This window comes from Callorhinus ursinus, unplaced genomic scaffold (genome assembly GCF_003265705.2).
Source record: "Callorhinus ursinus isolate GAN/ISIS: 27379988/994484 unplaced genomic scaffold, GSC_fseal_2.0 scaffold129, whole genome shotgun sequence".
Classification (NCBI taxonomy): Eukaryota; Metazoa; Chordata; class Mammalia; order Carnivora; family Otariidae; genus Callorhinus; species Callorhinus ursinus.
In genome coordinates, this window is record NW_027397191.1 from 401,929 (window position 1) to 415,750 (window position 13,822).

At 45.7% G+C, this 13,822-nt stretch overlaps 2 non-coding genes across 2 annotated transcripts; both read left to right on the plus strand.

The window, feature by feature from the left end:
• Positions 1–3,313: 3,313 nt before the first annotated feature.
• Positions 3,314–3,419, plus strand: TRNAL-CAA (transfer RNA leucine (anticodon CAA)). The gene is made up of 2 exons: positions 3,314–3,351; positions 3,374–3,419. It is a non-coding gene; the product is annotated as a tRNA-Leu (tRNA).
• A 10,065-nt stretch (positions 3,420–13,484) lies between these two features.
• Positions 13,485–13,557, plus strand: TRNAT-CGU (transfer RNA threonine (anticodon CGU)). Its single transcript has one exon. It is a non-coding gene; the product is annotated as a tRNA-Thr (tRNA).
• Positions 13,558–13,822: the final 265 nt, after the last annotated feature.

Sequence of the window (13,822 nt, forward strand, 5' to 3'; positions counted from 1 at the left end):
GGGGACGCGGTGTGGCGGGAAGACCCCAGGATCATGACCTGAGACGAAGGCAGACAACCACTGAGCCACCCAGGTGCCCCCTAAATATCTCATTTCTATCGCTCACTCCTCACTGCCTCATCTTTAGCTTCAAAATTGTCTTTCAATTTCTATTCAGAAACTTAAAGATCTTGTGTAGAAGGCCCGTGGTGCAGTCACAGTTCAGACCCGGCTTGGAACTGCTAGAGGAGCCGCAGGGGACATCCCATCACTGGAGGGACCACGCTGTTATCTCTCCCTCGAGGTTCCGAATGCGGTTTGAGTAGTGACACACAAATTAAATTTTGAACAATTATTTTTAAAGGCCTTTAAACCATAAAGATATTTATGATCTCAGTACTGAATTAGCCTGTTAACCTTAAAAACAAAAACTGCCAATTATTTTATCAGCAAAAGATGGTTTATTTGGGAATAAAAGAGAATTGCGGTCTGGAACAAACAGGCTATGGCAAAACCATAGGCAAGTCCAGAGAACAGAGGAGAAATACGCTCTTATAAGGAGAAAAAGGGTAAGTTGGGAAGACAGTTACAAATGAAAAGCCCATTGGAATAAACTGGGAGTTGAAGTATGGTGGCTTATTGGCTGAGCTGAGGTGGGGGGGGACGAGGAAAGCGTCTCTTCCTGTGGCTGGAATAGTAGAATAGTATCCATGTGCAAGGTCAAGTCCATGCAAGGTTAACTCCCTCTCTTCATGTTGGGTCTCCTGTTGGAATGGTAGGGCAGAAAGTGTTGTTGGGTGAACTGGGGAGAACCCCGGGCCCCAACGCCTCTGCCCAGCCCATCCCCAGGATGTCCCTGGGAGGCTCTTGGTCTTGTCGGGAGAAAGAATTCAAGGACAGACCAGACACAATAGTTGAGAGGTGCAAGTAGAAAGTTTATTAAAGTGAGAGATTGTGAAAGCAGGTGAGCTCAAGGGAGAGTTGCCTATACAGGGTTTGGGTTACCACCTTTCACTGACCATCGTTAACTAGGGGATGTAATATTTATTACATGGGGAGGGTTTGTTTTTGTTTTTTTGTTTTGTTTTGGTTTTGGTTTTTTTTGGTTCTGTGACTTTTCACCCTTACTTGGTCAGGGTTTCCCACCTGCCTTCTTTGTCTTGGGCCTGTCTGATGCAATCTGGCTTCTTGTGGTTTTGTTCTGGAGTGCTACCAGTACCAGCCTTTAACTTCCTCTTTGTTGGCCTCCTCCCTGTTGGAACCTAACTAAGGCCTACTCTAGCAGGATGGAGTTAGTTACTTCAATCAATCAAATTGTGGGTCTTTAATGTCCGTGGTTATATCTCTGGTCTGCTAGATTTGGTGTTTCAGTTGACTTGCATATTGTATTGGGCTTGAGAAACAAATATCACATGCCTTCTAGAGCCTCTGCTGATTTTGAATTCCCTTCACAGTACATACATCTGATATTTTAAATAATCAAGGAGGGAGGGATAGAAAAAAGATTCAGAACAAAGGAAGAAGAAAGAAGAAGAATACATTTATTTTTATTAATCTGGGGAACATAAGACGATTAGAAAGTGTAGGGGAGGAAAAGTTTTCCTTCTATCCTTCTAGATTCTTTTGGCTAGTCTACTAATTAAATTGACATAAAACAGGTCAATAGGACAAAAACAAATTTGATTTCTTATCTATGGGAGCCCCAAAGATAAGAGACTCAAGGGCAAGTTGACTTATATGCCATCCTGAGCTAAAGAATGGGATGGGGGTCTGGGGCTTCAAAGAGAAGGAAAACAATTCATGGGAAGATGGGAAAAGCAAATGTTTGGTGAGCAAATGTTTGTCATGCCAGGCAAAGACAATGGGACACAGGGAGGACTTTGAACAAACAGGCCCTGCTAGTCCCCCTCAGCTTACCACACCTGGCCCATACACTTTAGAATTATCTCTGCTAATAGCTCTCTTCCTGGACCAGGCCCTCTATCTAAATTCTTTTAGGCAATTGGGTCCAAATACCAAAGTGGCACAACCTTGGTGGCACATTCTGCTCCCCTTCAAAAGCATGTAAACTAAGGAAAGCATAAAAGATTTTAAAATGTTCCACCTGACCACAGTACTGCAATTAAATACATATGTCCCCAGTTTTATAAATAGGTAAACTAAGAGTCAGAACTAAGTGACCTGATCAAACGTGTCTCCATCTCCACTAACACTCCCCTGATTGGCTTACTGTTAAACAGCTTATATAAGATTTCATATATGTCAGAAAAAAATTGTCAAAGACTTAAAAGTGGACAACAGAAATTATTGGGTCCTTGCCTTAGTGAAGTGCTAAGCATTGTCTGCCAGACCCTCCGGGAATTATTTTATAAGAACATGACCCTTTAACTGACCTTCTATTCTCTAGGCTTTTCTAGAACTCTATGATGGTAGAAGTTAACTTATAGAAAGTGACAATAATGCAAGTGATTCTTGCTTATATCAGCACAAAAGATTTTGCTCAGTTGAGATACAATTTTGCCCAGTAGAAGAGATAACTCCAAACATTGTTTTATTGCCCTATAGGATGTTAACCAGTTTTGCATCTTTTACCAACTTATTTCAGCATTTCTGATTGTGTGTTGTCTGTTCTTCATACTCTTCTTTGAAGCATTTCTATCAGTTTACCCATTAATTGGTGAGATATATGAAATCTTTGACATTGTGTTTATATTATATTTGTTTAAAAGTCAAGTTGTCAGCTTTTCATCTGATTGATGACACCAATATGTTTTGCGAATTTAAAAGAGAGAAGGAGAAAGAAGTCCTGACTGAGATGTGAAGCGCATGTTGACAGAGCCATGACCCAAGGTGGGCGGGCGATTGTTAAGTTGCTGAAAATACCAGTGTACGGGGGATATTTCAGGCCCCCTCAGAGTCCCCCTCCCCACTAATAAAGCTTGTTGAGATAAAGTACTGTGAGGGACCGTGCGGGAGAGTCTGTGAACCCCGGGGAGAGCCCCCAGACGGTGGTTTCCACGTGGCACGGATCAAACCCGCATCTCCAGCTCCCACGTCTAAGGCCCGTCCTGCAAGTCTCGGCCAGCAGGGTTTGGGGGCAGCGGGAGAAAGACCTCCAGAGGGGTGCGGGCGCCCGGACTGCAGAGCTGCGTTCATCCTGTCGCCAACTCACAGTTTCCCCGCAGACCTCGTCCGGTCCCAGGTTTGGGTTTTGCCGGTCGTGCTGAATGCTTGTTCGCTCCAGCACCTGCTAGAAATAGCTCTCCGCTCCCTTCCTGGATGGAAGGTCTTTGATCACTGACAGTTGTTACTTCGCACAGCTCTCGCGTGTCGTGTCAGGATGGCCGAGTGGTCTAAGGCGCCAGACTCAAGCACTTGCTTCCCGCACTGGGACTTCTGGTCTCCGCATGGAGGCGTGGGTTCGAATCCCACTTCTGACATGGCTCATTTTTGTTCTTGCCATACTCATCAAACATTTTCACCTTTAGGTCCTAGGTCTCATTCTTCCCGCTCGAGACTCCTCCCGCTCTCCTCCTCCTCTCGGCCCCATCTCGATTTCCCCGCACGAGGGCAGCACCCTCCGTTACTTCGTCCTTCCCCTCCCCCCACCAGACCTCTTCACCGGCAACATCATCCGGCTTACAGCACCTCCGAAGGCATCTCTCGTACCCCAGCCGGGGAGCTGACCAATGAAAATTCTCCGTTAGAGAACCTGCGTGTCTCCACAGCCCGTTGGGCGCATTTAAACATCTCAGAGCCACCAGTGACCCCCTCTTCCTGGAGAGAAGGCGGCAGTGATTTCCATCAGAAGGTCATGCCTTTTTCTGCCAACCTGGTAACCTTAACGAAGCCTGTGAACTCGTCTTAAAAACAAACAAAACAAACAAACAAACAAACAAACAAACAAATACAAGGTAACCAGAAAGACCTCCCTTTCCTGGGAGAGACGAGCAGCCAGATCTGTGGTCTGTGGGAGGAAGATGCTACATTGTCTGCCTCGCCATTGGGAGAGTAAAGGCCAGTCTCCTGCCTGACCATGAGAACGAGAAGACCGAGGCTTTCTTGAGTAGTAGCTCAGCTGAAAAGTCTCCCACACATCTGTCCTAGGCTTTTCCACTGGGGAAATTGTTACCGGACAGAGAACTGGTTCCCAACTCAGGTGGGCTGCTCCCTGCTGGAAAATCAGTGCTCAGAGACAAGTGACAATGGGAAAGGGAAGCTGGCAACCTGGGAAGATGGTGGACTAATGTCTCAAAGACCATCTTCCCTGTCCAGGTGTTGCTGGAAGGCTGTGAAGGGGAAGGCATGGGGAAAGGGAGGAGGCTACATGCAGGAGAAACAGGTGCCCAGGCGGTTACTCATATGTGGACATGACCCTGAACAGACTTGCTGGACTCTGAGTCAGCTATTTTCAAATGCAGTCAGGCCTTATCTTCTGGGAAAGTCTGGTCCTTCACTCCTCAAGGCCAGTGGTCTGCAAATCTCAAGGAAAGTAGGTTATTTCTGCTACAGTTTAAGGAACTTAGGTCAGCAAGCAAGAAGCCCATAAGCTTGAAACAAGTTAACCCTTAAGACTGGTTGGAGTGTTGTTACAAAATTACTGGGAAATTCACTGCTTTTCCCCACAGAGAGAAACTGCAAGAAACAAAACAGAATCAATAATACATCTGCTGGAATTGATTTGCAGCCTTTGTGTTTTTATATTAGTGAGATATACCATACGAGTAAATACATATATTTTCTGGTTTTGCCTTTTGCCTTTAAAAGAGTATCAACATACGTTATGTTGCCATCGTCCAGGTTGAGTATCAAATGACACATTGGGGAACGGGGCAAATACTCAGATCACTGCTTCCACATTTCCATCAAGCTCCATAACAGTTTCCTGGCTAGAGGGAGCCTCAGAGGCCAGTACTCCTTGTCTTGAGCAGGTTTGGGTACTTTACAAAGGGAAGCAAATGTTGCAAAAGGATCTTTATTTTATTTTTTTTTTTTTACGTTTCCCTATCTAGCCCAAAATATACTGTGGGTGCTTTGAAACACAGAAAGTAAAATCAGTAACAGAAAAATAAACAGTCCCAATTCAAAACAATGATTGAAAAGGATAAAAATGGAGAATACGGGGAAAAATAATTTAGACTTTCATCATTTCAGAGGAAAGGTAAAGCAGGAAAGAGTGGTAGGTGGTTATAAATTTGTAGAAGTGAGAAGGAGAGTGTAAGAAAAGGAATTTAATCATCTTGGGAGGGGGAAGGGAGGCTTTGAATTCAAAGAAGTAAATTAATCACACTTGGCTGTCCATAACCCCCTTTTGTTATTAGTCCATAAAAGGTCACTCCCAGTTATACTTTGAGGCATTGTTTTTCCCTGTCATGCCTGGTATCCAACCCTTTCTTCTCCCCCAACATATAGATTTTCGGTAAAGTGTTTAATATTATTCTTTAGAAAAAAAGGTATTCTTCTGCACACCAAAGAAACAATCAACAGAATAAAAAGACAACCTACAGAATGGGAGAAAAATTTTGCAAACCGCCGTATTGAATAAGGGGTTAGTATTCAAAATGTGTAAAGAATTCATACAACTTAATAACAACATAACAATCAATCTGATTTTTAAATGGGCAGAGGAACTAAATAGACACTTTTTTCCAAAGAAGACATCCAAATGGACAACAGGTACATGAAAAGGTGCTCAACATCACTGTCAGGGAAAAGCAAACCAAACTCACAATGAGATACCATCTCACACCTGTTAGAATAGCTATCATCAAGAAGACAAGTGATAACAAGTGTTTGGGAAGATGTGGAGAAAAGGGAGCCCTTATGCACTGTTGGTGGGAGTGTTAACTGTGCAGCCACTCTGGAAAACAATATGGAGGTTCCTCAAAAAGTTACAAATAGAACTATCATATGACACAGAAATCCCACTTCTGTGTATTTATTCAAAGAAAATGAAAACAGAGTATTGAAGAGACATATGCACTCCCATGTTTATTGAAGTATTATTCACAATAGCCAAGTAACTTTTGTCTGTCAATGCATGAATGGATAAAGATGCGAGAAATATATATATGTAGATATAGATAGAAAATTATATATATCTTGTGTGTATATATATATAAATATATAAAATTATATATCATTATATATACCCTTCAATTATATGTATAGAATATAGATCTATCTATATTCTCTCTCTATATATATATATATAAAATAGTATTTAGCCATGAAAAAAAGGGGAAATTCTGCCATGAATCAACATGGATGGACCCTGAGAATATTATGCGAAGTGAGATAAGCCAGAAAGACAAGTACTACATAATATATTTTATAGGTGGAATTAAAAAAGGATTGTGAAAGCAGAGAGTAAATGGTGGATACCAGGAGGTGGGAGAGGGGTATGGGAGAGATATTGTTCTAGGGTACATATTTGCAGCTAGTAGATACATACTTCCTAGAAACCTAATACACAGTGTAGTGATTATGGACAACAAAATTGTGCTATAAACACTAAACTTGTCAAGAGACTAGATCTTAATTGTTCTCAGCACTAGAAGAAATGATAATTATGTGACCAGACAGAACTAGGTTGTACAACGTTGTGTGTCAAATATATCTCAATGTTTGAAAAAAGAAAAAAACTGCTACAAAGACTATACTAGGCCAGCCATGGAGCTGAGCTGGAATCTCACAGAGGTACATCTCCAGGAGAGACACTGCTGAACAGTAATTCAAAAGCTATACAATACAGGAAGACAAACTCATTTAAAAGCAAATCTGCAAAAACCTAAGATCATAATTTTAAGACCAAGATTTTAGCCTGTGTAGAACTTCATAGGATGCATTTTATTAACTTCAAAAAATGAAAGAGAAGACATCTAAATCACATAATTCTGAGATAATATCTCAGAGGGAGCTATTGATTTAGTTAATTTTAACAGCATGGCCAATTTCCCTGCTATTGCCGACCTAAACATTTTCAACAGTGTCAGCGAAAAGCCAGGACCCAACGTGCGGTCGACTGGTCCACCGTTGATATGGCTTTTTTTTTTTCTGGGAGGAGAGGAGCTCTGATGACGCCAGGGGTTGCGTCCGAGAGAACATCCCAGCATTCTCTAGTGAGGGGCTTTTCCTTCCTGGGGAGTCGGGGTGTTGAGGGGGAACAAAACCGGAAGTGTCAGAAGGGGGATTCGAACCCACGCCTCCACAGGGAGGCCAGAAGCCCCCCGCGCGGGAAGCAAGTGCTTGAGTCTGGCGCCTTGGCCCCCTCGGCCAACCTGACACGGTAGCGGCCCGGGCCTGAAGCTTCCTCCCTGGGCTCCCGCCCCCGCGCTCCGCGCCCGCCGCATCGCGGAAAACGACCATTCCCGGGCCTGGCGGGCGAGGCGCGGGTTCCGAACTCTGATGCAGAAACGCAAAGACACGAGCCTCTCCTGCGGGCCTGGAGCCCAGGGCGCCGGCGCGCTGGGGGCGCCCCTCCTGGGCTCTCCCCGCAGCCGGGCCTCGGTCCTCGCAGCGACCCCACCTGGGACCTGGACTGCATGCCGGTCGCCGTGACCTCTGTGACTCGGACCCTCATCCTGCAGCCCAGGTGGAGGCTGCCTGCGCCAGGGTCGGCGGAGACTCAGCCAACAAATGCCTTCCCCACTGCCCTGGGCGCAGGCGCTCATCATCAAGAGACCCTTTCAGTGCATTTCTTTCTTTCTTTCTTTTTTTAAGAGATTTTATTTATTTGCCGCCCAGCAGAGAGCCCGATGCGGGGCTCGATTCCAGGACCCTGGGATCCTGACCTGAGCCGAAGGCAGACGCGCAACGACCGAGCCACCCAGGCGCCCCCCCTTCCGGTGCATTTCGAGGCGTTCGTCCCGTTGTCAACCGCCCCAGACTGTGAAGCCACCGCCCGCAGCCATCTTTCGTTTCCGCACATGGTACGGGATGCAGCTCGGTGTCCTGCCCCGCGGGGTCGCCCGGGCGCTGCGGGACAGGCCTGTCCCTCCTTTCTCTAGAGCCCTCGGAGGCTCTCCATCAGCCGCCCTGGGGGGCAGCGGCTCTTCTGCAACATAAGCTTGGCCGTTTAGAGCTGAAAAAAATATGTTTCGGTGACTGTGGAAATGAAGTAGCCAAAAAAGAAAAAGAAAAAAAGCAATAACCTTGTTGCAACTAGTATTCTCGGATTACACTGTGGAGGAGAGAAGCAATGTAACATTCCGGTAAATAGGAGCCTCAACAGGTTTCTATAATTAGGCCGCAAGGGTCTATATCCATAGGATACTTAAATTTGTAGACATCACTTTTCAATCTAACTTAAAATTCATTTTAATTTCTTCATCTGTGACTCTAAAATTGAGTGGGAAATATCTCTCTTGAAAATTAAGTTATTATTTGTACGTTACTTTTTTTAATGTGACTGTATTTCAGCAGTGCAGTTGCGACAGTATGCAAAATTAAATGTATATTTTGATATATGCCTATGTTGAATTTTTGCATATTGCTTCCTATACCTGTTTGAAGTCTATGTATGTATTTTCTACGAAATGAAAACTTCTGAATATAGCTTTAAAATATCTGGGATACTTGAAAATGGATGTTACTAAAATGTAATGTGAACATAGAACTGCAGCTGAAAATATGCCATAATCCAGTTGTCTTGGATAGATGGGTTCCTGCACAGTACAGTCAATATTTCATGACCTTCTGGGTAGACTATTTCCTAACACCTCTTTATTATTAATTTATTTTCTGAAGTTTTTCTTTACAAGTTCCGGGGGAAATTGGATAAGTGAAATCTGAGGTGGTAAGGGCTCTGAGTTCAGCCGTAGAAAGCCTGTGACCGATTGTGTTTTCCAAAGATGGCCATAGCAACATAGTTCATTGCATGTGCTCTTCCTTTAAAGTGATTTGACACATTTCCTTCCAGAGGTAGGGGTCTGTGTTCCCTCTCATTGAATCTGGAAAGATCTGTGATGCGCTGGTATTGATCCCTTGGGACTCCCCAAGCTAGCTCACAAGAGCTTCCAACAGCTTTCTCTCAGAACGTTTGTCCTCAGAACCGAGCCACCATGCTGCCAGAAAGCCCACAGGGAGGGACCCTGTAGAGAGGAGCTGAGGTCTCCGGCCCACAGCCAGCAGCAACCGCCAGACCTGTGAATAGGTGACTTGCTGCCCCCAGCCTTCTAGTCTTCCAGTCGGGTCTCCAGAAATCAGGAGCAGAGACAAGCTGTGCTCTGCCCAAATTCCTGACCAAGTCTGTGAGAGAAGACATGATCGGTGGTGTGTAAGTCAAGCCATTACGTTTTAATATGATTTTTTATGCAGCAATAGGTACATCGGTATCAGTCTTGGTCCAATCAGGAGAGAGAAACCATGCAGCAATTTGACAGGAAAAATTGTTTGCTTGCTTATTTATTTACTTATTTTTCCAGTTTTATTGAGATATGATTGACATACAACACCGTGTAAGCTTAAGATATACAACATGATGATTTGATATATGTATATATTGCAAAATGCTGACCATAATAACTGGAGTTAACATGCACACCTCACACTCTGACAATTTTTTCCTTGTGATGAAAACTTTTAAGATCTCCTCTCTCAGCAATTTTCAAGTGTACAATTCAGTATTGCTAACTATAGTTGACATGTTTTACATTATACCCCCAGAACATATTTATCTTGTAATGCCCAGGGAAAGTTTTAATATAGAGAATGATTAACTACAGGGGAGACGGGAGGACCAAGGAATTGGCTAGGAAAAAGTAAAGAGAATTCTAAGAACTGTAAGGGTAGCAGCTGTAAGGAGCTGTCACCACCCTGGGGGCTGATAAGGCACCTTAGGAAGTGAGGGCGGAGATTAGCACAGAAGGAAGAGCCCTCCACCCCTCACCCCACCCCTAGCGAAGCCCCAGACCTTGCTGTAGAGGGCACAGCCTGGCTCACTGAAGAGCAGAGACATTGCCTTGCTGTGCTAGCAGAACTTGCTTGAAAGTGCCCTCCGGAACTTGCTGGAAATCCATCTTCTAGCTTTTCTTGGAAAGCTATTCTTGGAGAGGTCTCTCATTGAGGATACTCATCTGGGGGTGAGAGATTTGTGGAGGGCAGAGATCTAGCCACGTTTCTTCCATCAGTCTTGCGCTGGAGGCCCCATCACCTTCTCTGCCCCGGGGTGCACTTTATTCCCTTCCTTTACCTGAGAGAGGGATAAATCTATCTCCAGATTTCCCATACAGGTGGGCTTGGTGGAGCCAGCATGCTCTTCTGTTCTGACTCTTCCCTGGAACCAGCGTAGAATGTCTCATTTATGGAATTCCTGACATTCTTGCCAATGAACTTCCCTCCCGTGCCCTTTGGACTCGGTTTCAGTTATTTATGCCTAGCGGGAAGTGTGTTTGTACCTTCTCAGCTCCTGCTACCTCCTTCTCATCCTATGGAAGAAGAGACAAGAGCATTTGTTTCACTAAATCTACCTATTAGGGATTGCAAAGACCAACCGCAGCTGGGGCAATTACAGCCACACTCTGTATTAGTCGTTAGGAGAGATGTTATGGATTCCAGTTGAGTCCAGTTGGCCAGAAATCTGCCTCCAAAAGGAGCTATTAAAAACTCAGGATCTTCTTTTCGCTTTGTGTACAAACTCCGTCCAATGGAATGAGCGGTGTCCATCAGCCCCAGGTGAGATAAATGTGTGTGGATACTGTCAGTGGATACTCTGTTTGAGGGCAAATGACTAGAAGGAGGGAAAACCGTGGGCAGAGCCTCTCGAAGTGTGACTGGCGACCGGCACAATCCATAAATGTTTATTTCCAGTCTGCTCCGTTTCAAGATATGGAGCTTGTGCCAGAGGTAAGTCAACTATATCACTAAGCATCTTGTTTAGTTCTGTTGATGATTTGTTCATAGTGGAGTTCCTCAGGGAAGGCAGGAGTGCATTTAATTATATTCTGGAAAAAGCTTACGTCTCTGTGGACCAGGAACTGATGTTTCCTGACTGGCAACTTTGCACACCACGGCTATTACAGGAGTATTCCAACACTCAAGTGCAGGGCGAGGCTGTGCATCTTAAAAAGATAACTCATTCTACTAGCATCATCAGAATGAGATTTCCAAAACATTATTTGTCTAGATCACAGAGTCTCCAAGAGAAACAGACTTGCTTACCCCTCCAGCAGACTAATGGAGCCAGGAAACATGCCTACACTGCAGCCTTAGTTGGCTGTTTGGAATGAACTGAGCTATTGCCTGAAACCAGAATCCACACATTTTCTCCAGAACCAGATGCCTCCTCAGCCTTCTCTGACAGAAGAGCTGCCTTCCACATGCCAGTCTCACCGGGACGCATCTGCTGGAAAGAACCTACACTTCATGCCTTCTTCCTCACTTCGTGTCAGGGAGTGGCAAACATACCCGTATTCCTCCTCGCAATGGCTGTACTCCTAATATGGGATGATAAAAATTGTTTAGCAATACATATTACTTGTCAGCTGCTCAAGCTTCAACCTACGCTGTTATCCAAGGCTTATACAAGATGCGCGTTCATGACTCAACCAACCCTGCACTAACCCTACCACTACAGTTACAACAGCAGGTGCTGATCATTCTCCATTTGCCCATCCAGACCCATTCTCTGCCCAGTTTTTCTGCCCAGGAAGGCTGCATCAGTTGGGCTCTCTTGCGTCCTAGCTCCTGTCTGGACTCAGCCAATGGAAGGCACTAGCAGATGGGAGATGGCAAGAGAGAGAGGTAGAGGTCCCTGGCGTCCCCTCCAAAATTTGGAGATCAGTCCGATGGGTGTTCTGAAAACCCTTGCTAAACCAAGTTCCAAATGAGCGAAGATTTCCTACATTAGAAGGCGATGAAAATTAGTAACAACAGTTTGGAAAAGTTAATTGTCTAGGTTAGCATCACAGAGTCAAAGGGCCAGGTCCTACATAGGCTGAATTCTGGATCATTTGGCTCCTCAAATCACATTTATCCTAAGTAAGGCTAAACCAAATGCAAAGAAATAGTACTAGTATTCTAATACATGATATTCTGTATGGATCTATAGTACCTCAGTGCGGTGTTTTAGGCTCTAACGAAGAGGCCATGCCTCATTTCATCAGCACCTGACAGTCAGTCCTGTCTTCCCCGCTCTGCTGACTTTTGGAGTCTGAGGTTGGGAGGAAGAGAGCTGGCTCTCTGGGCTGGTACCCTTCCAGAACTGTGTGTTTTTGCAGGCCCTTGCAGAGCTGCAAAAGCACTTGCAATTTAACTGTATTCGTAGGTAAACTAGTCTGTCACACACGCCCTATGTGGTAGAGATTTGAAGGCAGGCGAGACAGTCTTCTAACTACCGAGAACTCGGTGCGCCAGAGAAGTGTCCTCCACAGTGTCCTGCCCGTAATGATTGCTCACTGTTAGTAAATGCATTTAAGGATGAGAAGGCTTTGTCTCTGCAGACAGGGGAAGAAAGAGAGCCCACTGAGATCTCACTTAACATCATTAAAATATAAAGCACCAAAAAAAAAAAAAAAAAAAAAAGTCCAAGTGACTCCTCTGAACCTAACAGACCTGTATTTCACTGAGGTTATAAATTTCTTTAGGTGCTAGAAACAGGAGGTGAGCACGGTACCTAAACGGGATGAAATCTGAAAAAAACCCCTGCAAATCACAGGCTTGTTGGAGCTTCACGACCCTCCTCGGGCCCGCAATCCCCTTCTTCTCTGATAGCAGGGTGATGATGAGGAGTCTCAGTAGGTAGTGTCCCTTATGCACAGACAAGTTTAGGATTTTGGAGAATTCGAACAAACTGGCTCCTCTGGGATGCAGGAGGCGGATCTCTAATCCTAAAAGATCTTTTATCCTTAGTGATCTTTAATCACTAAGATAAGCGGTAAGATTGACATCCCCTCCCCTGCCCTCACTCTCAACTTCGTTAATATGACCATTCCTTGTTTTGCCTGGTTTTCCTGTCACGCGCGTTCGGGACACCCCGGGTCACCAGGGCCTCGTCGTGCCTGTGTGTGGCCGTGCTCCAGCCGGTGGGCCCTCTGCGGAGCTGGCGGCCGGGCCCGGAGCGCACCGCCTCTCCCTCGCAGCCCGCGGTCCGGCGCCGCGGCCTCGCGCTCCCCACCCCGTGAATCTGTTTGCCGAGTCGTTTGAAGGAGCGGCGCGTACCCGCCCGCAGTCGAGGTGTTCGGTTTGTATTTACTTGTGCGCAGGCCGGCGGGCCGGGGAGGCGGCGACAGCCGTGCGCGCGGGCGTCAGCGGCCCCTGCGGCGGGCCCGGGTCGGGGGGCGCGCCGTTTCCCGCGCGGCTTCCCTCCTCACCCCGGCCTCCCTACTCGGCGGGGTCGCGCGTCCGGCCGAGTCCCCAGACAGCCTTTGTGATGTGAAAGCTGTCACGGAGGAACTCGGAAAGGGGAGGGGTGGAACACCAAATTTCCAGAAACTCTCGGGAGCAGAAAGCGAAATAGTTGCATGCGTAAACAGCTTTAGGGCAAGGAGTCAAAGGCCGGCTCGCCGGGCTCCGTAGCTCAGGGGTTAGAGCACTGGTCTCGTAAACCAGGGGTCGTGAGTTCGAATCTCACTGGGGCCTCCAGCGCTCTGCTTATCTTTTCATCTTGGGTACATGATTTCAAAAGCAATGTTTCCTTGACACCAAGACCTGGAACTAGAAATGAATTTACCAAATCTGTATCCTCAGAAAATTACTGCTAACACAGCAGGGAATTCTAAGATGGAAATTCCTCATCGTGAGGAATTCCTCATCATCGGGAGTAAAGGTGCTGTACCATCTTTAAATTGTTGGTGATACCTGAAATTCAGGTGTAGGAAACCTTGAAGCGCCACCAGCACCACAA